This window comes from Microtus ochrogaster, chromosome 1 (assembly GCF_000317375.1).
Source record: "Microtus ochrogaster isolate Prairie Vole_2 chromosome 1, MicOch1.0, whole genome shotgun sequence".
NCBI lineage: Eukaryota > Metazoa > Chordata > Mammalia > Rodentia > Cricetidae > Microtus > Microtus ochrogaster.
In genome coordinates this window covers 20793558-20819493 of record NC_022009.1, presented here as the reverse complement: position 1 = coordinate 20819493, position 25936 = coordinate 20793558, and the positions used below count along the sequence as shown (strand labels likewise).

The 25936-nt window shown below is 45.7% G+C and overlaps 1 protein-coding gene across 3 annotated transcripts in view; it reads right to left on the bottom strand.

The window, feature by feature from the left end:
• Positions 1–25936, bottom strand: part of Rgs6 (regulator of G protein signaling 6) — a 545705-nt gene that overhangs the window by 130712 nt on the left and 389057 nt on the right. The window lies entirely within an intron of this gene.

Here is a 25936-nt window from a genome sequence, read left to right as displayed (position 1 = left end):
CTGAACCATGGGCAGTTGGCTCTGACACAGCTATATTAACACTTAAAAAAATGCATTGTGGCCCGGCAGTCATGACACAAGCCTTTAATCCCAGCATTTGGGAGGTGAGGCAGGCTCTCTGTGAGTTCAAGGCCAACTTGATCTATAAGAGCTAGTTTCAGGACAGCTAGGACTGCAACACAGAAAAATCCTGTCTCAAAAAAAAATGCACTGTGGTGTGTGTGTGTGTGTGTGTGTGTGAATGCACACCTGCCACAGTGCATGTGTGGAGGCCAGAGGACAAGCTGTGGGAGTCTTTTTCCTCTTTCTACCACGTGTGTCCTGAGGATCAGACCAGACTTGGGCCCTCAAGTTCGGCAGAAGCGCTTTTGCTTACTTAGCCATCTGGCTGAACCTGAATTTTTGTGATGAAGCAATGGATTCTGGGGAAAAGGGTGTGGATTTTATAGCCAGTCCTGCCTTTTATTAGCTATATGACTCTGAACAAATAATTTAGCCTTTTGGGGAGTCTAGGCTTTGTTATGAAAGGGTAATGCCATTTGTTTAATTCTGAGAATTACAGTGTGAACTTAATCAGCCAGGTCAACTCTGAGAATTGTTGGTATATTAATCATCTTCTTGCTGCTATGACAAAATGCCTAACCAAAGCAGCTTAAGAAAGGAAGGATGGATTCATTTTGGCTCATAGTTTGAAGAAAGAGTCCAGCAGGGCGGGGAAGTCATGGGAGCAGCAGCTTGAGGCGGCTGGTGGTCACCTTGCACAATGTGGCACTCAGCTGGCTTTCTGTTTTTACTCAGTCTGGGACAGCAGCCCAGGGGATGGTGCCACTCACATTCAGGATGGCTCTTCCCTCCTCGGTTAGCTTAATCTAGAAACTCCTTATAGACATGCCCAGAGGTTTATGTCTATGGCGATTCTAAGTCCTGACATATTGACATTCAAGATTAACCATCAAATGTGGCAAGGAATTAATTATATGATAATTAATTAATTAATAGTAATTGGCAAATATGACTTGCAACATGAAATTTTGAGTACAGCATTACTTAAGAAGCTAATGCTTTCTTTGAAAATAAAAGTATTTCTTTTTTGTCCATGCAGAAGTTTACTTTAATGAAATGTTTGGGAAAAGTAGCTAAACAAAAGAAATGAAAGTCACATATAAGCCCTGTCCCCAGACTCTTTTCTCTTCCCTATGTCTTCTTTGTTTTTAATGCTGTGGTACTAGCTCATCTTCACTCTGACTCTGAAGTAGATCTCCACCTTGTTTCCGCTGATAAACGACACAGCAATAAACAGGCACAGCTTCTCACATGCTCCATGACTTTCTTAAGATGAATCTTGGGCAATGGAATTCCTGGGTTGGTTTTAAAGCTTTGGAATATACCGTATGACTGATCTCCAAACCGCACTGAGCCAGCCCTTCTTCCCTCTCCACACACGGCCCTTTCCCACATCCCAGCCAGCCCTGAGTGTCTGTATTCTTGCTTATTTTTTCCCTTTTGACTGAGAAAAATGATGGCCCATTCAGGAAAATAACTACTAAAGGTGACTGCTATCAGCAGGACATGGAGTGGTTTTTTTGAGGCCCGTGTATACTAAAGATTTGGTCTACCAGCCTATGCCACTCCCAGGAGGCATTTGGAACCTTTAGGAGGCCGGGTCTAGTGGGAGGAAGTTAGGTCATCGGCACTGGGCCCTTGCAGGGGATACTGAAACAGGACCCCCCTCTTCTCCTCACTTCCTGGTAACCTGGAGGAAATCGGCCTCCCTCTACGCCTGCTGCCATCCTTGTGAACTGTGTTGCTTCAGGCCCAAAGCGGCAAGACCAAACAACCATGGAACAAACAACCACGGACCAAACTTGTGAAACTATGGTTTGAAATAACTCTTCACTGCATTTAAATCAATGCCCTCAGGTCTCTGTCACTGTCACAGTATCAGAAAGTCAGTCAGCACCATGACTTTGGAGGTAGAGATTTAATAGTCTGTGTTCAAGTCTGTTCGGTCTTTCTTTGATGGAGTCCGTCTTTGATGTTGCACTCAAAATATTGTCAAGAATTTTTAAGTCTTCGTTGAATTTGTTGGCTCAACAAATACCTAATGAGGTGCACGAGCCACCTTTCCTGAGTAAGTGTAGCTACCACCTCCTCATCAAAGAAGCCTCTCTTCGCAGCAAGTGGAGACCATCCCAGCAAACCACAACCGGACACAGGGTAGAGATTATTGGATTGTGGGGAGACCACCACAATGGGTACATCTAAATCATAGCTCCTAAATCTATGGCTCAGGGAACATGGCAGAAGAAGGGGCAGAAAAGTGGTACGAGTCAGAATACCAGGAAGTCTATGGTGACATAGTCTCTCTTAGAAACGGTTGCACAAACAAGACCAGAACAATGGTAATATCAATGGACATTCTAACCTGGATAGAGAAAAGATTTCACAGGGTTCCATCCCTAGTCAAAGGCCTATAGACAGTTAATGACTATGGGGAGATGTCAAATTGGCCTCCCTCAGGAATGAGTTCCTTTATTGATTGTACAATGTAGAATGGTCATCCCTGAAACCATATGCATATAAACAACAAATATGGACTTGTAAGGTATAATTTATGCATTTTTTGGATATACATACATACATATACATGAATGTAACAATAATAAAAGAAAAGGAGGTGGGGTGTGGATGGAGACAAGAGAAGAATTGGAGAGAGGGTACCTAAGAGAGGCTGTAGAAAAGAAAGGGAGGGAGGAAATTGATGTAATTCTATTTCAACTAAAAGCAAACCCAAAAACCTCAAAGATGCTTTTTGAATGCTTCCTACCTGACAAGCACTAGAGAAACTTTCACCCAATGCGCCGGGCTGACTGCAGAATACATGTCACTAAAGAGCTTACAGACCGAGATAAACACAGACTCCAAACGCATTCCACTTGACTGAGAGAACACCATGCAGGGGACAGCTTCAACCCCATAGAAAGAGTATAACAGTGCTGCTTGGAACTCTGGTTCTGGATGCTGTGCTGTTTCACAGTGAGTGTTACTACCTGAGTGGGACGGGTTGACTGACACCAGAGGTGCTGTTGCAAACAGTGTTTTTCCCTACCAGGAAAAGAGGAACTGTCACCCATGCTGGAACCTTCATTTCATTAATAAGTTAATGTAGACAACACCGTCTGTCACCCCTATTTTGCAACCCCTCTGATTCAAGCCCAGCGAGGAAGAATTACCCTTCCTTCAAAGAGGGCCGGGAAATGTGCAAGTGGCCACTCCGAGTCCTGGCTCTTGGCTGGCCAGCTCTACAAGAGCCACGGCATCTTCAGTTAGCTGACCCCACATGGAACAACCCCAACTATCACCTTATTATATTCCTCTGTAGTCCACACTGCTTGGAAATGAAACATAACAAATTTCCAGAAAACCCACCTATAAAGTGTCCCTATAAAAACTGTAGACTCAAAAACCTTTGGGGCTTGGGTATTTCAATATGTGGCCTGCTCCACTGCTCCGAGAGAAGGGACGTGGGCTTTCCTGGGAACAAACGGAGCTCTGCCCCTTCGGGTCTACCCAGTGGAGTCTATCAGCCTCTATTGCTGGAGCCGATTCTTGCCTGGAATGTCATGGTATGGCCCCATCCTCTGAGTTAATGTCCTAGGAGGTTAGAAGTCACGTGTGGAGAAGGACCTGCTTCTGTTCACGTCACTGAGTGAGTGCTAGGCCAGGCTGGATGGGGATGCCTCTTTCAAGTCATCTCTGAATTCCGTCCTCAGGGGCCCTGACTTACGATATGTAGGTGAAAAATGGCTTTTGAGTGAATGGATTGAACCTTCTGTCTTCAGAATTAGAGACAGGATGTTTACATTTGGAGGAAACGGCAGACACCCTGCACTTGCAGGGGAGGTTGGATATTACACAAGGGAAAGATGGGCAGAAAAATGGTCTTAGAAATGGGACAAATTCTTTCATTTTATAATTTTGTTTGTGGATCCTCCCAACATATGTGCTCCCTAAAAGGAATCTTCCGCATCTACTAACTCTTACCAATTCCAAACACTAGGAAGCCTGCCTGCTCCAAGAAGCCTGTTGGAAACTCCAATAGTCATCCTAACCACTGCATAGGCCTCATCCTCCCTGATAACCAGGCCACAGGCCAGGCTTCTGTCCTTTGGAGTCTTGATTTCTCTTTGTGGGTTAAAGCAGTTTCAGAAATGTATGGCTCAGGTCTGGAAGCCACAGTTGCAAATCAAGTGTGGGCAGAGTCGGCCTCCTGGGAGGTCCTGAGGAAGGCCTTTCTTGCCTCTCTCTCCTGAGGTCTGGGGCTGTCTGCACTCCTTGAGGCTCCTCAGTCTGTAGGAGTGTGTGTCAGACTAATCTGCCTACCTCATGAAATGGCATTACCCGATATAGTCTTAATAACTGACTCTTTGATAGGATTTTTGATATCCTCTAGCTGTGGCCCCATTCACCCTCAAGAAGACACACACATGGTGTGGGGCCCAGCTCCCTTGTTCCAAGCAACAATGAGAGCTGAGGTCACTCTACCAAGGACATGGGGTGCTTTTTTATTTCCAGGGCCAGTTTATAGGCCCACAACTGGGATCGATCTATCTATCTATCTATCTATCTATCTATCTATCTATCTATCTATCTATCTATCTATCTATCTGCCTGTTTGAATCTGCTGAGAGAAAACAGGGCTTCATTCTCTCACTAGCTTAACTCCAGCCCCCAAGGCCATGTGCCAAAAGCTTGGCTTCAGACTTCTCATTTCTCTAGCCTCAGGATCCCAGGAATGCAGACGCTAACAAGGAATGACCAGATTACCCTGCTCCTCCATTAGAATACATTACACGATGACCTCTTTATCTCATGTGCTTATTTATGTCACGGTATATAACTCTGACATAAACCCGTGCAGTAACACAGGAATTCCCCATTTCAGAGGATTATGTGAGTTCTCTAGGGAGCCTGAACCCCACTTTCCAGAGGAGGAGCTGGAGTCATTGCACCCTCACAGCACACAGAGAGGGAGTAGAAGCAAACTCAGAGGAGTTTGATAGCTGTAAGGGGTACCAGTGAGGACCACCTTCCTTCTCCCCTTGCCCTACTATACTCGGCACTGCCTTGATGCTTTGATAAAGTGACTGACCACTCTAGGAAGGAGACGCTTATGTTGGCTCATGGTTTTTTAGGGGTACCTACAGAGTCCAGAGGCCGGGCAGATGTGGAGGCTGCTGGAGGGACAGCATCACTCATCCAGCTGGAAGCCAGGAGGACTGAACAGCCTCAACCTCAAGCCAGTGTCCTAAGTCCCCTTGCAGTGGGAAATGGATTTGTTTGCGGATTCTGCTCTGGGGTAGCGCTTCTTTATGGCTCTGTTTTGATATACGACGGCTCCCTGTCAACTCTCACCTAGTCTGAAAGCCCAAACTGTCTGGGCTGGAGAGATGGATCAGCAAAATGCTTGCTGTACAAGCGTGGGGAACCGAGTTCAATTCCCAGCACCCACATAAAAGGTGGGTGCATGGTTCATACCTGCAATCCCAGAGCTGCGGGGCCATAGACTGAGTTCTCTAGAGCTCGCTGGCCAGCAGTCTAACTGCACCTTTGAGTCTAGGTTTAGTGAAAGACTCTAGCTCACAAAATAAAGTGGATAGAAATGAAGGGAGATATCTCATGCTGACCTATGGCCTCCACGCATGCCTGTGCGCGTGCTTGGGAATGTGTAGCTACCCTGCAAGCTAACACGCTTTGTCTACCAGGTAAATGTACACCTGTGCTCCCTCTCTACCCGCCCTCCCAGACCACTTCCTTCCTCCCCTTTTCTCTGGACTTGGTCCCTCCTCTCTTCTGCAGTCTCTTCCTGTCTCTAGCCCCTGGCCTTCTAACTGGACACACTCCAGCCCTGGAAATTGTTCAAGCTCCCCATGCTGCCTGTGGTGGCTTCAGAGGGAAAGGAGATTCTTCCCAATTTCTAAACACTCTCAGCATACAAAAGCTCCAACTCCATCCATCTTCTTGGCAGAAACAGCCTGTTGGCTTAATGCAGAAATGATTTAGGTTTGAGGGAGGTCTTTGCTTCTGGCCACACTCTGTACTTTCAGTCGCTGTTGGCATGCAATACACAAAATCACCACACAGAGGCACTGTTGCCCTGGAAAGTCGCTTGGGTTTGTGCGCTGCCCTCTTCAGTTAAGCAAACCAGCTGGGATCCAGGATAGTGGTATTGATTTTTGTATTTCGTTTAAATTAATTATCATTGATGTTCTGAAGGCTGCTTAACTTCTTGGTTCGAAAGGTACAGATCTAAAATCTGTTTGATGTCATTTAGAGTATTTTCCAGAAGCCAGCAATGAAGGTCAAGGGGAAACTTTGGTGATAGCTGCCTGACTGCGTTTTTCAAGGGGTTTAAAGTGTTCCTGGAACTTCTGGCACTGTGGGTAAGTTATCATGTTAATCGTGGATACAAAAGTTCCAAAGGAAGAAGTGTGGACAGGCAGGAAAGAAGTTTCAGATGGATTCCAGGACAGTGGGAGAGGAAGCAGAAATCACATTACACCAAACTTCTGGTGGCGGGAAGTGGTGACAATTCCTTGTTAAAGTGGCTATGTGGTGGTTTGAAAGAAAATTGGCCCCCAAAGGGCGTGGCACTATTAGGAAGAGTGACCATGTTGGAGTAGGTGTGGCCTTGTCGGAGTGGGTGTGGCCTTGTTAGAGTAGGTGTGGCCTTGTTAGAGTAGGTGTGGCCTTGTTGGAGTAGGTGTGGCCTATTGGAGGAAGTACATTACTGTGGGGGTGGGCTTTGAGGTCTCCTCTGCTCAAGCTACACCCAGGGTCTCAGTTCACTTCTTGATGCCTTTGTATCAAAATGTAGAATTCTCCATCACCGTGTCTGCCTGCATATTACCAAACTCCCAGCAGCCATGCTCCTTGCCGTGACGATAATGGACTGAACCTCTGAAACTGTAAGCTGCCACCTCATCTAAATGCTTTCCTTTATAAGAGTTGCCGTGGTCGCGGAGTCTCTTCACAGCAATAGAAACCTGAAGACAGAGACTAAGTCAGCAGTTGGCAGTGTGAGGGGACTGCTGAGCAGGGCCTACGTTCCTCGTGTCTGTGAGATCCCAATCCCCCAATCTTCAGCCTTTCCCCATATGAAACAGTACTAATTCTTGCTGGTAGACAGGGCCAGGCTTGGGCTAATACTAACTCCAAAACCACCACTGTAAACGCACAGAGAGAACTGGCTATGAGAACACAGCCATTCTCGAGCATTCGGGAACCTGTGGTCCACATACTATCAGGTAGAGAGGAAATCTCTCTACCTCCTTGGAGAGAAGTCTTCCTAGACCTCATAGGGGCAGAGTCCCCATCCCTCATGACTCCACAGTCCTCTCTACTGGAGCATCCGGCTCCAGCCCAGTGGCCAGCACCCAGCAGGAAGCAGATGCTGGCTGATTGGATTAAGAACCACACACACACACACACACACACACACACACACACACACACACACACACGGGACTTCCTGCAGGCATCTGGTCTCAACTGGAATAGCGATACTCAGTTAACAGGATGTGGACCCTGGTGTACTCATGGTGTCGGGCCCCTACAACTTAGACAGTTTTGTGTAATAGTTATTGGTCCCCCTTCTCTGGAGCCAAAGAGCCTGCATATAAAGCCTGACTTTGTCATTAACTCCTATGGGGGTCTGGACAGGTTTCCCAATTCTCTGCTCCTCCTTGCTCAGCATGCAGGAAGAACACGACACAAGCCACTTTGTATGGCTTCTTTTAGGGGTGGGGAAGCCAGTATCTAAGCTTGGGAAAGTATGCGGTTTGTCACAAGTTCTCACTAAATACTGGTTTCAAATAGTACTTTTCACTATTGTTCATTAAAATACAAACCTCTCGGGACTTCTTGCCGGGCATCAGGATCTTTCGTGGTAAGGAAATGAAATTCCCTTGTGTCTCTGGCTGAGTCCATTCAGACCTCCAGCTCAGCTGGTGTCTGCTGCAGGAGGCTGGGAAACGGAACTGGGCTAACGGCTCCCCGAGTAGGCTCTGCCTCCAGGACTTCAGACAGAACCATTAACTTGGCAGAGCCCGTGAAGTGCATGGAAGACAGAAGAACTCGCTATCATTTCGGCCTGCCACCGGCCATTTGCTAAATTGCACGATTTGATATGGGGAGTGTCCTCTTGTCCCCTGTTGGCGCCAGCCTGGCTTCTTATCAGCCTGGTGTGACGGCTGCAAGTCACCCAACCACTCACGACAGGCATCTTCTCTGCAGAGTTGCCCTTGGCTGAGACTCAAGGACACGAGAAGAGAGGAGACGAAGGAAAGCAGGTGAGGAGACCCACGCAGAATAAAAATGTTTAGAGGCTTCCTCCAGGAGGATTGGGTACTGAGACCTTCTCTAGGTTCCAGCTCAGTGATAGATGTGTGCTATTGCCACTGGGTCTTCCCAGCCTGACCATGATTTCAGAGAATGCCCATTCCTCCATCTTCATGACCTTGCTCTGATTTCCCCCTAGGCTTTCTCAGTTCTGATGAAGAGGCTGTTTGAAGTTCAACAGTGGCAATGAGCAGCCATGCCATGTCTGCCCTGTAGGTGTCGCCCATGCTGCTGAATCTGGATGGGATAGAGGAGAGCCAGGGAGATGACTGGAAAGGGTGGCTTTCCCTGTCTTCCCGCCTCCGGGGCTCCACTCACCTAAGATGCTCTGTAAACCACTGCCAGGGTGAGTGTGGACAGCACCGAGCTCCTGGGCAAGCCTTTGTCACGGAAGGAGGGAACTTGCAGGTCTTTCCAGCTCAGTGCACCAGGGGGTCTGAGTACCTGCAGGCTCAGTATGCAAGGGTGACTTGGGAGTTGCACTTGGTTGGGTCAAGGGCAGACTTCCCAAGGTGCTCTGACCTCTTCTAATCTGGAAGGCTGGCCCGATCCCGAGTCTTTTAGCATTTAAATAAACTTTGTTAAATTCATCTCATCTAAAGTCTTTTTTTCCACTTTACCAGGGGAAAAGATTCATCTGTATGTTTTGGTTTTGAACCGAGAGGATGTCTTACTGGGGTCTGTGAATTATTTTGAAAGAATGTGCTAGATATTACAGAGTAGACCCAAGTGTATCCCAACATACGTGGCTTCAAAGCTTTGCCCCAAGCAAATCAGGGGTCACTTTATATTTTTTGGTCTTTCTACTACTGAACTATTCCAAGTTGGCATGTACCAAGGATTCCAAAGATACCTGTTGGCAAGGGGAGACCGGTACAGATGGGACAGTGCAGGCGCCCTTAGACAATCAAGTTTTCTAGGCATTTTAATCCTGTCAAATTACTGTAAACCTTGTTTGTCCAGCCTTCCTTGGCTTCACTAGGCAGCGAGGAGCCAGTTACCTAATGCACCATTTCCCTGTCCTTTATCATTCCGCTGTGAAACTTAACACAGTATGTGACTCTGATACTCCGAGCTGTTTCCCCAGGGCTGGCCTGATGCAATATCTACTCTGAGTTACTAAACTTTCAGTCCACAAAAAACGTCATTCAACCGTGAGCTAGCAATGAAAAATGAGAAGTTTTGCCTTTTGTTTGGTGACTGCCAACACAGCACAAAATGAGATGAGATGGATGATCACCTCAATCAAAAGGCAATTGTATATGTCTTGCAAACATTTTGGATAAATGCTGTCCCTTTAGATGGTGTCTAGGTTACCCTCAGCGCCAAGAGAGCTCTCTGGGATCTCTCAGCAGAACTCACTATGGTGTGATTAGTATAAATATTGAAAAAAATCATTGTAAAAATTTAAAAAAATTAGAGCCTGGAGAGATGGCTTAGTCATGAAGAGCTCTTCCAGAAGACCCAAGTTCAATTCCCGGCACTCCCATGTGACTCTCATCTGTCTGTAACTCCAGCTTTAGAGATTCTGATGCCCTCTTCTGGCACCTGGTGGTATTGCATGCACATGGGGGCACAGATACATGGAGGCAAATCACTCAAACAAATAAAATCAAAATTTAAAAAACCAAAAGCACTAAAAACATAAACTTGAAAGAAAATAGCAGAGGGCTGGTGAGGTGGCTCAGTGGGCTAAGGTACTTGTCAAGCTAGATGACCTGAGTTTGATGCCTGAGGGTCAACCTTGTGGAAGGAGAAAACAGATGCCAACCTACATAAGTGCACACACACACACACACACACACACACACACACATGCACACAGTAAGCAAATGTAATAATAGTTTTTTTTTAATTAGCAGAATTCTCAAACTACCAAGGGATCTGAAAAACACCAGGGTCTGTAGATCTTGGCCTAAGCAGACCCAATTCCTTCTAAAAGATGTTGGTTTGAAGCAGTCTTCAGGAGCTAGGACTTTGCCAACCCTGCTGAAATAATAACAAAGGACTCTTGAAAGTCCATTCAAAGAGCGGGCATTCTGGGATGACCAGCCAGCGCAAACAAGCCAGTTTGCGAGATTTCAGTATGAGCACAGTTTCTTCCAGAAGAGATGAAGAAAGAGCAGTCACTCCCTCCTGAGACGTGGAGAGGAAGGAGGCCTGGAGGCAGAGAGCGAAGCAAGCCTGAGGTTCAAGGTGGCCACAGGATCACGCCTGGACCTCCTTTTATTGCTCTGCCTCCTGCTCAACAGGCTGTCTCAGATGCTCAACAGAGATGAACACAGCTCAGAGCAACAGTGATGATGGCACGTGTGAGGGGTTGGGGGTCAGAGATGAGTGTCTGGGGGTCAGAAATGAGTGTTTGGGGGTCAGAGACGAGTGTCTAGGGGTCAGAGGACAACTGTGTGAGCTGGTTTCCTCCTTCTACCTTTATGTGGGCCCCAGGGATCGAACAGTGGTCACTAGGCTTGTGCAGCAGCCACTCAGCACCTCACTGGTTGGATCATAGCTATCATGACCAGGTGTACTAATTCTCCTACGGCCTGATCTCTGACCGTATGGAGTCACCTGGCCATTGCGATCAAGGATAGATATGCACCCATGGTTGCATCAAAGCTGATTGTGTGTCTACCTTCTGTGTTCCTTCCCAAACAGCCTTAATGGACTGACTTCCCTGAGACCGCCACCTGCATCCAATAGAAAGTTCTATAGCGTGGCTGGTGTGGGGGGCTTGGCCCTAATGTCAGGGTGAATACACTTTCATTGCTGCACACCAATTACAAGCAAAAACAGGTATCAATCAAAGAAAAGATGAGATTGCAACTTAGCAGGATAAATGTTTTTTTTTGTTTTGTTTTGTTTCATCATTAGGCGTAACTAGGTAGCTAAGGGCAGAATGGATGAACCTGCACCCATTCCATAGGTAAGTGATACTACTCAGGGAATACCTACCCTTTCACAGACTCTATCCCTGGTCACTGACAACCCCACAAAACTGTCCCCACCTCAGTCCCCATGGCCAGGAAAATCTAGACAGGTCACACACTGTTTGGCTAAATGCCAGTGTCTTGCATTCTCTTTTGCAGGTAGGATCCTTCCTCCAGACAGTTAGATAATCTGCAAATATCTGCTTTAATCCCCTCTCATTTATTGTTTATAGCAGTAACATGACTCTGCAAATCCAGGCAGCCTTAGGGGAAAAAAGAGGGTCAGCCCTCTGACCAGTAACAGCCCCTGAAAGTCAACGTGCAGCTTTGCAATGCCTTGAGAAGAGGGAGCCACAATGGGGCAGCCACAGCTGGGAGTGAAGGCTCAGCACGTTTCAGAAGGCAATGGGATTCCAGCAGCCACTCAAGACCCTGCCCGAGACCACTCCGGCTAACAGGCTGGCAAGGGCAAAAGAAAACACCGAGCTTCAGGTTCCCCTAGCAGACATGCCCAACCCACAGCTGGGCTGTCAGCTGCAGCCAAGGATAACTATAAATGCAGCACATCACAAGATCATAAACTTAAACATGAGGGGCATGTGTGTATGTGTGTGTGTATGTGTGTGTATGTATATGTGTATGTGTGTGTATGTATGTGTGTATGTGTGTGTGTATGTGTGTGTATGTGTGTGTGTATGTGTGTGTGTATGTGTGTTACATGTGTACATGCAGAGACCAGAGGAGGACACTTTGTGTTTTCCTCTTCCATTTCTGCCTCCTTCCTTGAAGATAAGGTATGTTAGCTAACCTTTTCTTAAAAAGACTTATTTTGCTACTTTTAATTATGTGTAGGTGTCTGTGTGTGGGGATGTACATGTGAGCACACATGCCCACGGAGGCCAGAGGCATTGGATCCTGGAGCAGGAGTCACAATGCTTGTGAACTACCTGGTGTAGGTGCCTTGGAAGAGCAGGAACTGCTCTTAACTACCGAGTCATCTCCTGTCCTCTGGATAGTTACGCTCTTTTTCAGTGTAGTGTGCAGATTTATTCTGCCAGCCTACCAGGCTTTAATGTGGTATATCATACTAACATATTCGCAACGTTTTTCGTGAAGATACAAGCATGGGGTGGGGAGTTGGCAGATGGCTCAGCCAGAAAAAAAAAAAAGCACTTGTTGGCAAGCCTGACACCTGAGTTAAATACTTGGAATACTTTATCTTAATTACCAACTTGACACAGTCTAGAAACTCCTGGTAAGAAAGTCTCAAAAAGACATAATCTAGATGCGGTGGGGTGGCCGTAGGCAGATCTGTAGGGATTGTCCTGAATTAAAAGAATGTATGGGCTTTTAGCCTGCATGCATGTCTATGCAGCATGTCTTTTTTTTTTTTTTGACACATAAAGCTGTTTAATTAGGTTGTCAGCAATTTAGAAAACCAGTTTGTGAGGATACATCCCGTTCGTCAGAGAGAACTGAGAGCGCAGGTAGCCCTGCAGCTGAGGAACAGCTTTGATCTTCGGCAGAATCTTATGCAGCCTGTCTTTACAGTGCCCATGGAGGCCAAAGAAGGCATTGGGTTTCCTGGAATTGGAGTTACACACTATTGTAAGCTGCCGTGTAGACACTGGGAGTCACACCTAGATCTCTGGAAGAGCAGCCAGTGCTCTTAACCACTGAGCCCACTCTATAGTCGCATCTAGATTATATTAAATGATATGGGAAGATGTGTGACTCTATTCCCTAGGTTTGGATACTAGACTGTCCGAGAGAGAGAGAGAGAGAGAGAGAGAGAGAGAGAGAGAGAGAGAGAGAGAGAGAGGGAAGAGAACGCTGAGCCTAAGCACACACGAATTAATCCTCCTTCTTCTAGTGACTGTGGATGCATTATGGCTGGCCACTGGACATTCCTGCCGTCTTGACACCCCTGCAATGATGGGCTGTCACCTGGAATTGGGAGCTAAATAAATCCTTTCTCCCTTAGTCGCATTTGTCAGGGTATTTTATCACAGCCACAGAAACGAGACTAAAACGCAGGGTCTCTCACTGAACCAAGCTCCATGTTCTGTCTAGGCTGGCGAGGCAGAGAGCTCCTGAGGTCCACCTGACTCTCCACCCTGTTATGCTAGGGTTACACACAAATGAGAACACACCCATCTTTTGCCTGAGAGTGGGAGATTGGCACTCGAGTCCACAAGCCTTGAGAGCAAGCACTGTGACCCGCCGAGCCATCTCCTCAGCACCCATTTTGAGATTTGGGGGTTTTCGGTAGCTTGATTAGGCGGTTCCTAAGCATAAACTTCGTCGATCACCAAACTGTTACAGTGTCAAAAGGTTGGACATGGCAGTCATTTAGTGAGTTTAAATGAATTTAGGCTTAAGGCCATAAGGCTGCAAGGGCCAAAGACGGTCACTGTTTCTACACAGGCACATGTACAATGGCTACGCCTGCGGCCATTGTGTCTAAGCTCTTGACAACCTGGGCAGGTAGATCTGCTTTGTGAAGCAGTTAAGCTTATGTGACAGCCCAAGGTGACATTGTTAGCTGTCCCACTCACAGTTAAAGCCCAGTTCTGAAAGTCAGTCAGTTATTCTTTGACTTGGAGTATCTTTTCATGGGTATAAGTAGCTCGGTAAAGTTTATGCTTTTTATTATTTAGTAGTCAGTTTGCATCCCTGTTACAAACAAAACAAAACAAAACAAAACAACAAAACCAAACTTCTCTTGTCATTTCCAAGGAAATTTCCAAGAAAAAGAGCCAGCAAGGATTCCATTAGGAAGTCCTCTTCCCAAGAGACCCTCATCCCTTCACACATTTCTGGGAATGCTAATGGATTTGGAAAGCAGCAAAGGTTTGCAGGGATAAATTCTCACTCCCCAGCCCTGCTCTCTCTTTCCTTCTTGCACTAGTGATGTGGTCTCGCAGAGCTCGTCACAGGCATTCCCTTCACAGCGCCAATGCCTGTTCCTCCTGCGGCTGATCCCAGCATCAGTTTCCCTGCGGCCTCGTCTGTATAGTGTCTCTCTCTCTAACTTGTTGGGAATCTCTTCCAAGGTGTCTCTTCTCTGGGCCCCCTGTTTCCTTCACTCTTTTTCATCTGGATGACATTTCCAGGCCGGGGAGGAACAAATTGTCAATGCTCCTTTGCATTTGACGGCTCTGTGTACACATGGACAGTATCTGATGTGTACTGACTCTGCCCGAACACAGGACCCAACACTTCAATCCCACTCTTTGGAATTTACTTTGGCCAAGTGTTTATCACACAAGAGGCAAATTAGCTCCGTAGGATTTCATTACACAATGTTCCCTTTAATTTGCTCTGTCAGTCCAGACTATTTTAAATTCTGTCACTGGTCCTCTTTATCATGCCTGTCCCATGGGGATCACACAGAGTCCTGAGGAATGTAGAAGCTGCTTGCATGGCCTCTTCAGTCTAACCAACAACAATTAGCTTATCATGGCTGGCAGCAGAGGGACTAGCAACAGGGGTGACCCTGAAGGTGAATCACATAAGCTGGACTCTGAAGTCCAAGACAGAAGGGACATCTGGGTCTTGGTCCCCCCAGAGCACATCACAGAAGCATCATCAAACATTTCCTTCAGTCCTCCCTCCTTCCCTCCCCCCAATCCTCATAGCTAATTCTAACCATTGTTCAGAGGGCTGACCTCTGCTATTGGGCCATAGATTGGCTGGTGGTATTGGGGTAGAGCTTTGCTTGCTTAGACGATCAGCCACAGGAGAAACAGGCATTGGCTGTTCTTAATGTCTTCTATATGTGTCCACAGTCATGCATCACTTGGAAACGGTGATAGGTCCTGAGAATCTCACCACTGGGTGTTTGTATTGTGCACACATCGCAGAATGCATGAAACTAAGTGACATATGCACTTAGGTTACCTTGCATGTATGTGTGCACATGTGTTAAAGTCTGCTGCACCTGAGATAATAATGAACACAAGATTACATCACAGGGAGGAAGGGATGGGGAGAGGGGGAGGGGAGAGGCAGAGAAGGAAGGAGGGAAGGGAGGAGGGAGAGAGAGAGGTGATCAAAAGATTTGGCAGTTGAGCTATCTCAGGCTACTGGTGGTACAGCCTGATTTACACCAAACCATCACCCTCCTTATTTTTTAAATAAGTAGAAACAGTACACTCTAAAATAGTGATGTAGTTCTGCTTTCACCCCTTGCCTATGCATAAGTCTCTATTCTAAAATTTTCCCTTTCTAGAGAGATTCCCTCACTTCCCCCTAGACCCTTACTCTTACCCTAACCTCTGTGGTTGCAGCTTGCTTATCATTGACTTAATAGCTAATATCCACATAAAAGTGAGTACATATGTTTGTCTTTCTGGGTCTGGGTTACCGCACTCAGAATGATTTTTGTCCCTAGGACTATCCATTTCATGATTCCAATTTTTAAGTGGCTGAGTAAGATGCTCTGTGTAAATGGGGCAGGGAAGAGGGGTGCGAGGGAAGGAAAATGGGGCAGAACGAGTGAAAACTAATACAGTCGAAATTTCCTAAAATAGATGAATATATGGAGTTGATCTAAGTGAAATCACCAGCTAGCATGAGAGTCAGAGCCCCAACCAGACATCTCTTGTCACCAAATGAAACTTTCAGTACTGGGAATGAGTTACATTTAATGGAGTTGTTGGCCAAAGGGGTCCCATGGAAACCACAGGCAGGCTACACTACCAAGGCAATTGATTGCTCCCCACAAACTGATGGTAAGACTTTGTTGCTGAAGACAGCACCCACACAACTCATTGAACACTGAGAAGTTGAGCTGGTGCCTACTCAGGGCCTTCACCCCTATGAACTAGTATTTATGATACTGGAAATAAATTGAAGAAGGTATCGGAAATTGAAAGATCTTCCATGCTCGTGGATTTTTAGGATTAATATAGTAAAAATGGCCAACCAAAAGCAATCCCAATTAAAATTCCAGCACAATTCTTTCCAGAACTTGAAAGGGAAATTCTCAGCTTTATGTGGGGGAAAACAAATAAGAAACCAGGAGAGCTAAAACAATCCTGAATAACAAAAGAGCATCCCAACATCAAATTGTGCTACAGAGCTATAGGAACAAAGAAGACAGCATGGCACTGGCACAAAACAGACACTTTGATCAGTGGAATAGAGCACCCCAAAATAAGTCCACACACCTATGGACATGTGATTTTTGATAAAGAAACACACCCTGGGGGAAAAAGAAAGCATCTTTAACAAATGGTACTGGTCAAAATGGAGGGCTGCATGGCTGCATGTAGAAAAACGCAAATAGAGCCATACTTACCACCTTGCACAAAACTCAACTCCAAAGACCAAAGACCTCAGCATAAGGCCAGATACACTGAATCTGACGGAAGAGAAAGTGGAGATGAGTCTTGAACTCACTGGCACAGGAGAATAGCATAGACAGTAAGAGCCGCAATTAACTGACAAAGGCCTCATGGAAACAAAAAGCTTCTGCACGGCAAAGGATGCATCATCTGGACAAAGCAGCAGGCTACAGAATGGGAAATCATTCAAGCTATTCCTAAAACATTCAAAGAGAAGTGGTCCTCTCAAGTCATGCCATCAAGGGGTCACCAACGACACTCACATGTAGCATGTTCAGCCAGGTCACATCTAACCCTATTGTGCAGTCTGCAGCTTTATTACCCATCAAGCTTTGAGAGGCACATTGAATGTCCTGAACCTAAGTGTCTTCCTAATCTTAGGAGCTTTACTGTGGGTTCAATAACACGCTGCTTAGATTCCTCTTGGAAATTCAATTACCCCCCCCCCCCTATATCTTAGCTAAAATTCAGAGACCCACAGACAATCCGGTATAAAGCTAAAGGCTGGTTAACTATTCTGGCCATTTGGATTTCAACTGTTAACTCCTTTCTTTGCAGTTAGATAATTTCTTTCTTAATGTCAACTATTATAACCACAGCTCTTGTACCCCTTTGGTCCATTTGTGAGAGATTTCTTCTATGTATTTCTACAGGACCACCATCTTCCTCCATCCTGGTCTGGTTCCTATGAGGCTGTCTTAGATGGGCTGGACCACAGGATCCCTTCCCTTGGCTTCTGATTCAGTCAAGGAGAAGCAGAGCCAGGAGATGACAGAGCAGGATGACGGTGAGTCAGCTTGCGTCGTGTCTGAAACCATGGCGGGACTCTCATTGTATTTGTTATGCGTTCCTTCTCCCTAATTATTCCTATTGGGTTCCAGCTTGTCCATGTCTGGATAGTTCTACCTGCTACCCACACCTTTTAAAATAGTATTTTAATTGAAACATCCTTAAATATCTTCAGAAAGCCATCTGTTTTCTCCGAGACTTTCATGGGCACATCACTCTCCTTGCCACCCCAAATCAAACTGATAGTTCTGATGGTGACCGAGCACAGGACATCTCCTGAGACTCCATACTTTCTCTGTGCCTATCTTGGATACTGGTGTTGGTTTTCCCTGATCCTCCTTGCTCTATGGGATGCAGCCTTTTAAATCTTCGGCTTGGCAGAAAGTTTGCTCTGTAGTTTTCTAATGTACGTTCATAATGTTTCCTTTTCTTCCTCTTCCAATTATGCTCATAGCAGCATTATTTGTCATAGCCAGAACCTGGAAACAACCTAGATGCCCCTCAACCAAAGAATGGATAAAGAAAAGGTGGGACATTTACACAACGGAGTACTACTCAGTGGAAAAAAGAATGACATGTTGAAATTTGCATGCAATTGGATGGAAGTAGAAAAAAAAAATCCTTAGTGAGGTAACCCAGACCCAGAAAGAAGAACATGGTGTGTACTCACTCATAAGTGGATACTAGCTGTAAAGCAAATGATAACGAGCCTATAGTTCATGATCCTAGAGAATCTAAGTAACAAGGAGAACCCAGAGAGAAACATGCATAGACCCCCACAGAAGGGGAAATAGATAAGACCTCCTGAGAAAATTGGGAGTGTGGGAGGGTGGAAGGGGAAGAGGAGGGGAGAAGGAAGCGGGGAGGAGAACTTGAGGGAACGGTTTGGCTAAGATGGGGGAAGGACAAAGAAAGAGAGCCAGGAAAGAGATCTTGACTGAGGAAGCCATTATGGGGCTAGCAAGAAACCTGGCACTAGAGAAATTCCCAGGAATCCACAAGGATGACCCCAGCTAAGACCCTAAGCAATAGTCGAAAGGGTGCCTGAACTGGCTTTGTCCTGTAGTCAGATTGATGAATATCTTAAATGTCATCATAGAACCTTCATGCAGTAACTGATGGAAACAGGCAGAGACCCACAGTGGAGCACTGGACTAAGTTCCCAAAGTCCAGTCAAAGAATGAAAGGAGTGAAGATCTGAGCAAAAAGATCAAGACCATGATGGGGACACCCACTGAAACAGCTTACCTGAGCTAATGGGAGCTCACCAACTCTGGCCTGACAGCGAGGGAACCAGCATAGGACCAAACTAGGCCCTCTGAATGTGGGTGACAGTTGTATGACTGGTGCAGACTGAGGGGCCACTGGCAGTGAGACCAGGATTTATCCCTACTGCTTGTACTGGCTTTTTGGAACCCATTCTCTTTGGAGAGATACCTTTCTCAGCCTAGATATATTGAGCAGTGCCTCGGTCCTGCTTCAAAGCATTGTCCTTAACTTTGTTGACTCCCCATGGGAAGCCTTAACTCTTACTCTGAGGAGTAGATGGGAGGTGGGATGGAAGAGGAAGGTGGAGGGAGTTGGAAGAGGAGCTGGCATGTAAAATGAGAAAATATAGGTTTAAAAAATTAATTATAGGGGCTGGAGAGATGGCTCAGAGGTTAAGAGCATTGCCTGCTCTTCCAAAGGTCCTGAGTTCAATTCCCAGCAACCACATGGTGGCTCACAACCATCTGTAATGAGGTCTGGTGCCCTCTTCTGGCCTGCAGGCATACATACAGACAGAATATTGTATACATAATAAATAAATAAATATTGAAAAAAAAATTAATTATAAACATACTTGGAAAGCCCACACTGTCACTGCCGTTCCTTAGGATGAGACCTGAATAGCCACCTAGAACAGATCTTTGCATTCTATGCCCTCTCCCTTGGTCAGCTTCTTACAAGTATCAACATCCTCACAGTTAGAGGCTGTGTTGCAGCAATGAGGTTGGTGGACCACTGACCTCACCCATCCACAGGGATTTTTCCCATCTGCTTCAAAACATTTCAGTATAACAACCAGGGTTGGGGATGCTGATGAGACTACCCTCTACTCTACTGATATGTCATGAAGCAAAGATTTTTTTTTAAAGATGGTCTTGCTTTACAACCCAAGCTGGCCTCAAACTTTTAATCTTTCTGCTTCTGTTTCTCAAGTCCAAGGATCCCAGGACCATGCCCAGCTAGGCAGAGAAAAGTTAACGATGTCTGTGTCTAAACCTCTCCAGGAAATGCTTCCCAGTTTGCTTCCACATCATTAATTTGTGTTATTCATAATAGTATTTTAAAGATTAGAGTCTGGGGTGTGGCGAGGCGGCTCAGAGGGTAAAGGTGATTGCTGTGCAAGACAGCTGACCTGAGTTCAACCCCTGGAACCCATGTAAAAAGGTGGAAAGAGAGAACTGACTCCTCGGACCTCCACTTGCACAGCATGGCACACACTCCCACACACATGTATCATGCATGGTGCACACAATACAACAACAACAACAATAATAACATAAGTTAAAAAAGTAGAGTTGGGCAAAGATAAAAGGTTGATCTTCACATCCTCCATGCTCCCAGCTTAATAGTGATTGATATAATGGATGATAGCGGCATCACAACAGTGAACCTAGTCTCGGCTTTCATTATTAACCACAAAACAAAGAAGGAGACAGAACATAACGCCATGTGCTTCCAAAGCCAACCACCCTGGGTAATTCTGCACAGAAGCAGCAGGGAGAGGCTGTACCTGGAGCCCGCTCTCCATTGCTGCCTGTTCCTCAGAAGCAGCCAGGAAGCAGGGCGCCAGGAGCCTTCCCTGTGTATCTGGAAAGGAGAGGGTGCTGCTTCCTCTGGGGAGAAGAACAGTGCCAGGGAGAAATGGAGCGAGGAGGCACGGGAAGGAGGGGCTGATGTTCAGCGAAGGAAATGAATTTATAGCATCGAGCCACTTCCTAAGAGAGCGTTTGGTTATCTCTTGTCTGCCAGACTTCCCCTTTTCTATATGCATGGAAAGAGTTCAGATGCAGAAATCATATCTAGCGAGTACAAGACTATGGCTAGTGAGCAGAATTGCCCAAATCGTCTCTTACCCAAGCTCTTCCCCAGCACTCTACCAACCTGTAAACACCATCATGGGTTTGCATACCTTGAATGCACCCTGCACAATGTAGACTCTAAAGATGGTTGCCTGGCTATATTAAAGGAGAGTGTGCTGGGAAACCGGAGCATTAGTGTCTTTTATTTTCACAACAAGGTGTTGATTGATATGCTATAAACTAGAACCACTGGCAAAACTGGATGATTGTTAGTCCAGGAACTTAGACGCCCATTCTGTCAAGGCCTGTCTATAGAAATAACATGTAGGAGAGTAAGAAAACATTTATGTGAGGTTCAGGGCTCCCCCGGTGTCACTACAGTTAGTTTTATTTCTGTATAGAAATAAACTGTAACTAAACATACATTTATAAAATTTAAAAAGCACCAGAGTATTGTCCTGCTATAGTAATATTGTAAATACTATAGATATGTCTTTTCCTTATATACAATGTATGTGCATGTGTGTGTATATATGCATGTGTGTGTGCATGTTTGTGCGTGTGTACGTGTGTGTGCATGTGTGCATGTGTGTGCGTGTGTGTATATATGCATGTGTGTGCACGCATGTGTGTGCATGTGTGTGAGTGTGTGCATGTGTGTGCACGTGTGTGTACACACTGACTTATAGATAGTGAACTTGGGCGGTTTGGGATGATTCTTCTTTGTTTTGCCCTTCTCTTCCCCTCTCCTCTTTTTTGCCCCTCTCCTACTGAATTTTTTTAAATGAGCATTTTAAAATTAAAAAAAAAATAAGGACTTTGGTAAAAAGGCCACATTTATAATGAAAAAATTTAAGGGAAGAGCTAGCAAAAAATAGATCCTGGTACATTATTTCATTGTCACAGGTCAAAAATCTCCTATAATTTGATTTGAATTTTTAAATAAATAATTTATAGTAGTTATAAGAATAGACTTATAGATTGAACACTACTTTGATTATTTATAAAGGTTTTTGATAGTTTTAAAAATTAATTATATTTTAATATAGTATATGTATTGTGTGTATGTGTGTGTTTTGTGTACGTGTGTGTAGGTCAGAGGAGAACTTGTAGAAGTTGGTTCTTTCCTTCTACCCATTAGGTCGCCAGGATACAGCTCAGGTTGTCAGGTTTGGTGACTGGTACCCCTATGTGAACCATCTCATCAGGCCTTATCTTTCCTCTTAAAGCATGCTGTCATAAAAGCTCTTAGCTCCAGTCTACTTTAGACTGAGATGTGACTATATTATAGCTAAGATGGCTCCGTTCTTAGGATATGGAATCACTGACAGCTAAGGTTCTTCCATGATGAACAAAATCGTCATGAAACATTCTGCTAAACAATACATTCTCTGCTTTACCTGTTTTCCTTTTCTTTCTCTCGCTATGAGCATGATGACCTGAGAGAAGAGTCAGAAGATGTGGGCTTCTTTCCCAAAAAGCACCGCTGGACAGCACACTCAATTTCTCTATGACTTAGAGCATCCTTGAAAACAAGAGAATTAGAGAGTAGATGGGTGATTTTACACCCCGAATGCACATTCGAGTGGTTGAGAAGCTTGGTCTCTTAGTGATGCTGAGCCACGCCCCAAAGCCCCTGGGAGTTTGGAGACTGGACACGCTGTGACACCTGCATGTCCTTCCCACCTGCAGCCAGGGTAAAGGGCCACTGAGCTATTTGGTCCCTTACAACCTCGATTATTCCCAAATTCCATTTTATAGCTCAGACTATCTTGCTTTGGCCTGACTATGGCTTCCCAACACCCTGAGGGGAAGTGGAAGCCACAATGCATCAGATCTTCCTGTGTAGGATGGTAGCTTAGAACTCGTAGGTAGAAGGGAAATGAGCAGGTGAGATGCAGTGTTTGCCCAGGTTGTAAGGTGGGGGCAGTGTGATCTCTGAGGCTTGTCGTTCATTATTTGTTTGGTCAGTTAGGAGTCTCTGACCTCCACAGCCTCTTGAGGTGGTGAGGGTCCGCATTGCTGCTACGTGCACTCTTGATCTGTCAAGTCTCAGCCTTTGCCTGTTGGAAGCTCATCTGGAAATTCGAAATGTTTCCCAGAGACAAGAGGATGGAGAAGGTCCATCTCATCGTGTACAGGGACTGCTAGAGAGGATGGTGCAAGGTTTGTATGCAGTCTCCACGCTGCATCTAGGCTCTTTAGGAGGCCATAAGTGTCGACATGGCTTAGCTAAGGCACCTTCACCACAGTGCCGCTCCTGAGGATCTCTGGGTAGGTGGCCCATGGGATTCATGGGTATGTAAGGTTCAGAGGGCAGAAGGGAAGCTGCAGCCTTGCAACTCACCCACACTGCTTTTTATCTGCTGCTCACTTATTGGGGGGTGGCAGAAGTTAGGGATGCAACTACTCTACTTTCCTGTCGCCAGCATAGTCCTCTGACCGCTGGGCAGGCACATGTTCATCAGTGTGTGACAGAAGCAAGTGTCCTCTGCAGGACAGCTATGCAGATGAGAGGTTTTTGGCTTCTGTTCTGTATTCCAGCTCAAGGCTTTTGTCCCCCGTACTTCCTGTCCATTCCAATCTTTTGCTGCCTGCCTCTTTGACTTCAACCTCCAACATTTCACGATCAGACCATCTTTACCCAGAGTGGCTACAGCAACAAGTGCACAAGGCCCATTCCCTGTAACAAGCACCACCTATCAGCTACGCAAGTGGAGGCACATTGAGTGTGAGGAAGGAGTTTATTCAGACCACAGAAAGGCTGGCCACTGAGTACCATGTAATATAGTTGCTGAGAATAAATGCTCTAAAGAGGACCTGAGGGGTCTGTAATCTATAAGATTAAAAAAGGGCCGGAAAACATTCTATAGAAAACTGCTTGTTGGATTGTGCTAGCGGAAAAGAATAGCAGAGGCCATTGGCTGTGACTCATTCATGTTATAGGCTCTGGGAAGAGTTCAAAGGACTGAAAACAAAGTATTCCCCAAGTTATTTACATTTTTTTTTTTTGCTAGTGGTTTAAGACAGGGTTTCTCTGTAAAGCTCTGGATGTCTTGGAACCCACTTTATAGAATCACTTTGTAGATCTCAAACACACAGAACAGGAATTTAAGGTGTGTACCACCTCGCCCAGCTGTCGTTTACAGTTTAACGGGGAAGTGTATTCACAAGGGACTAAGGTGAGGCAGTTGCCGATGAAGTTCACTGCATGCAGAGTCTTTGAATACAGAAGAATAAGAGCGCTGTCCCCTCAACTCTAGTCTAGCAGGTCTGATTTTAAGGATGCTCCTCCCCCTTTCTCTCTCCCTCTCCCACTCTCTCATGTTGTATCTGCTTTTCTGATTAAACTGATTCTAAGGTCTTTAGAAAGTCCCCATCTGATCATGTCATCCTCATTTGAAACCTTCAACATTTCCCCCAGCTGCTTTCAAGAGAAGACTCTCCCGGGCTCCAGCCTCACCCCTTCCTGTGCCTTCTGCCTTCTCTATGGTGCAAATGCTCACCCTACTTGCCAGAGGCCTTCCTCTGCCTAGGCCACGCATCCTACTTGCCAAAGTGTAGTCGGATGTTTCCTGATCACTCCCTCCCCAAACACCTGTCAGACATTTCTCAAATAATTGACTCAGAGGCTAATATTACTCATCAATGCTCAGCCAATAGCTCAGGCTTATCACAAACTAGCTCTTACAGTTTAAGTTAACCCATACTCCTAGTTATGCTCTGCCATGTGACAGTACCTTTATTCACATAGCATCACATCCATCTCCTGCTCCCTCTGCAATGGCCTGGTGTCTCCTGACTCCACCCTTCTCTTTCCCATCATCCTTAGTTTAGTTGCAGCATCTATACTTCCTGCCTGGCTACTGGTCAATCAGCATTTTATTAAACCAATTTAACTGACAAAACTTTCAGTGTGCAAGAGGATTATTCCACAGCACTAGAGTCCTCCCTCTGCTGAGGCCACTTACCCTACTTGCCAGAGTCCTCCCACAGAGAAGATTTTGCATGTGGCAATTTTATCACTGCTGTGACAAAAATGTGTCACAGACATAACTTCAGGGCTCGTGTTTAAGGGGGATTTTGGACCACCATAGTAGAGAAGGAAGGCATGGTCGAGTTCACAGTGGTAGCAGTGTGTTGGGAGGCTTGTTCACATAGTGTGGGCCAGGAAGTAGAGAATACAGGCCAGAAGCAGGGGCAGAGATCATCTTCAAAGGCCTGTTCCCAGGGACCTGCTTCTATCGGACAGGCCACACCTCCTAATGTTCCACAGCCTTCAAAACAATACTGCCAGCTAAAGACCAAGCCCTTAAATCATGTCCCTGTGGGAGACATTTGAGGCTCAAACCATAACATGTTCCCTTGGCCTGGATGTCCCTTTTTGGCAAGCTTTCTTGGCTAGCCCCAGCAATCTGTCATCTTAGTTTACTGGTCAGCCCCGTCTTTTCTCTTTATTGCTATACACACCTCTCCCATGAACACCAGCGCATGCTCACTGTGCATGTGATCTCTTCCCTAATACTCTTTGCCCCTTGGATCCTGAGCCTCCGGTGGTTAGAAAAAGCTGGTTATTCTTGACTGTGGTTTCCCTTATACCTGGTACCTTCTTCAGTAGGCCGTTAGCTTTTCTTCTTGGCATGAGAAATATGAGTTCAATAAGTGAGTAAAGGCGCCAGACAGATGGAGGGCATGGTGGAGAAGGAACAGAGGACAATAGGGCTGAAGGTTGGAGCGTTAACATCTGTCCCTCTGGAGGGAGAAGGCTTACTAGTCACTGTGGATGAAGCCTCTCCTGACCACATCCAGTTGGCTCAATGCCTTTCTGCAACAAAATATGTTGGAAACGATTAGCTCATGCATACTGGATGCCTCTTGAGAGCAAGCTCAACTCCCCTCCGCCTTGGCCAGTTACTGCTAATAACTTCTTGAATGTGACAGCTGTTAGTCTTAACTACTGAAGCAACCACCAAGTGGTGTTTGACTTTTTTCTTCAAGTTTGGATTGCTTGAAAGTAGAAGTAAAGCTTGGAAACGTAGCAGTGTCTTCAGAATAACTTAGTGGGGCTCTGTGGAAGAGGAAACAAGCAACACTTCTGTGAGTTAGGGCAACGCCTCCCTTCCAGGAGCAATTTAGATAAGCAAGTTGTTTTAGCTGGTGACTGGTTCCTGTGCTTGTGCTCGCTAAAGTATGGGTCAATGTCAGCCTCCGCTTCAGGTTTAGGAGCCCACCCTCCTGACACAATCCTGGAGAAGGAAGTTCCATCCAGGCTCTCAAGGACTGATGCTTATCTGTATCCCCAGAAAGGAGCAACCTACGATCTTTTTTTTTTCTATCAAATCTTGCTACGACAGGTTTTTTGTGTATTGTTATTATTTTTTTTATTAAATTTTATTATTCA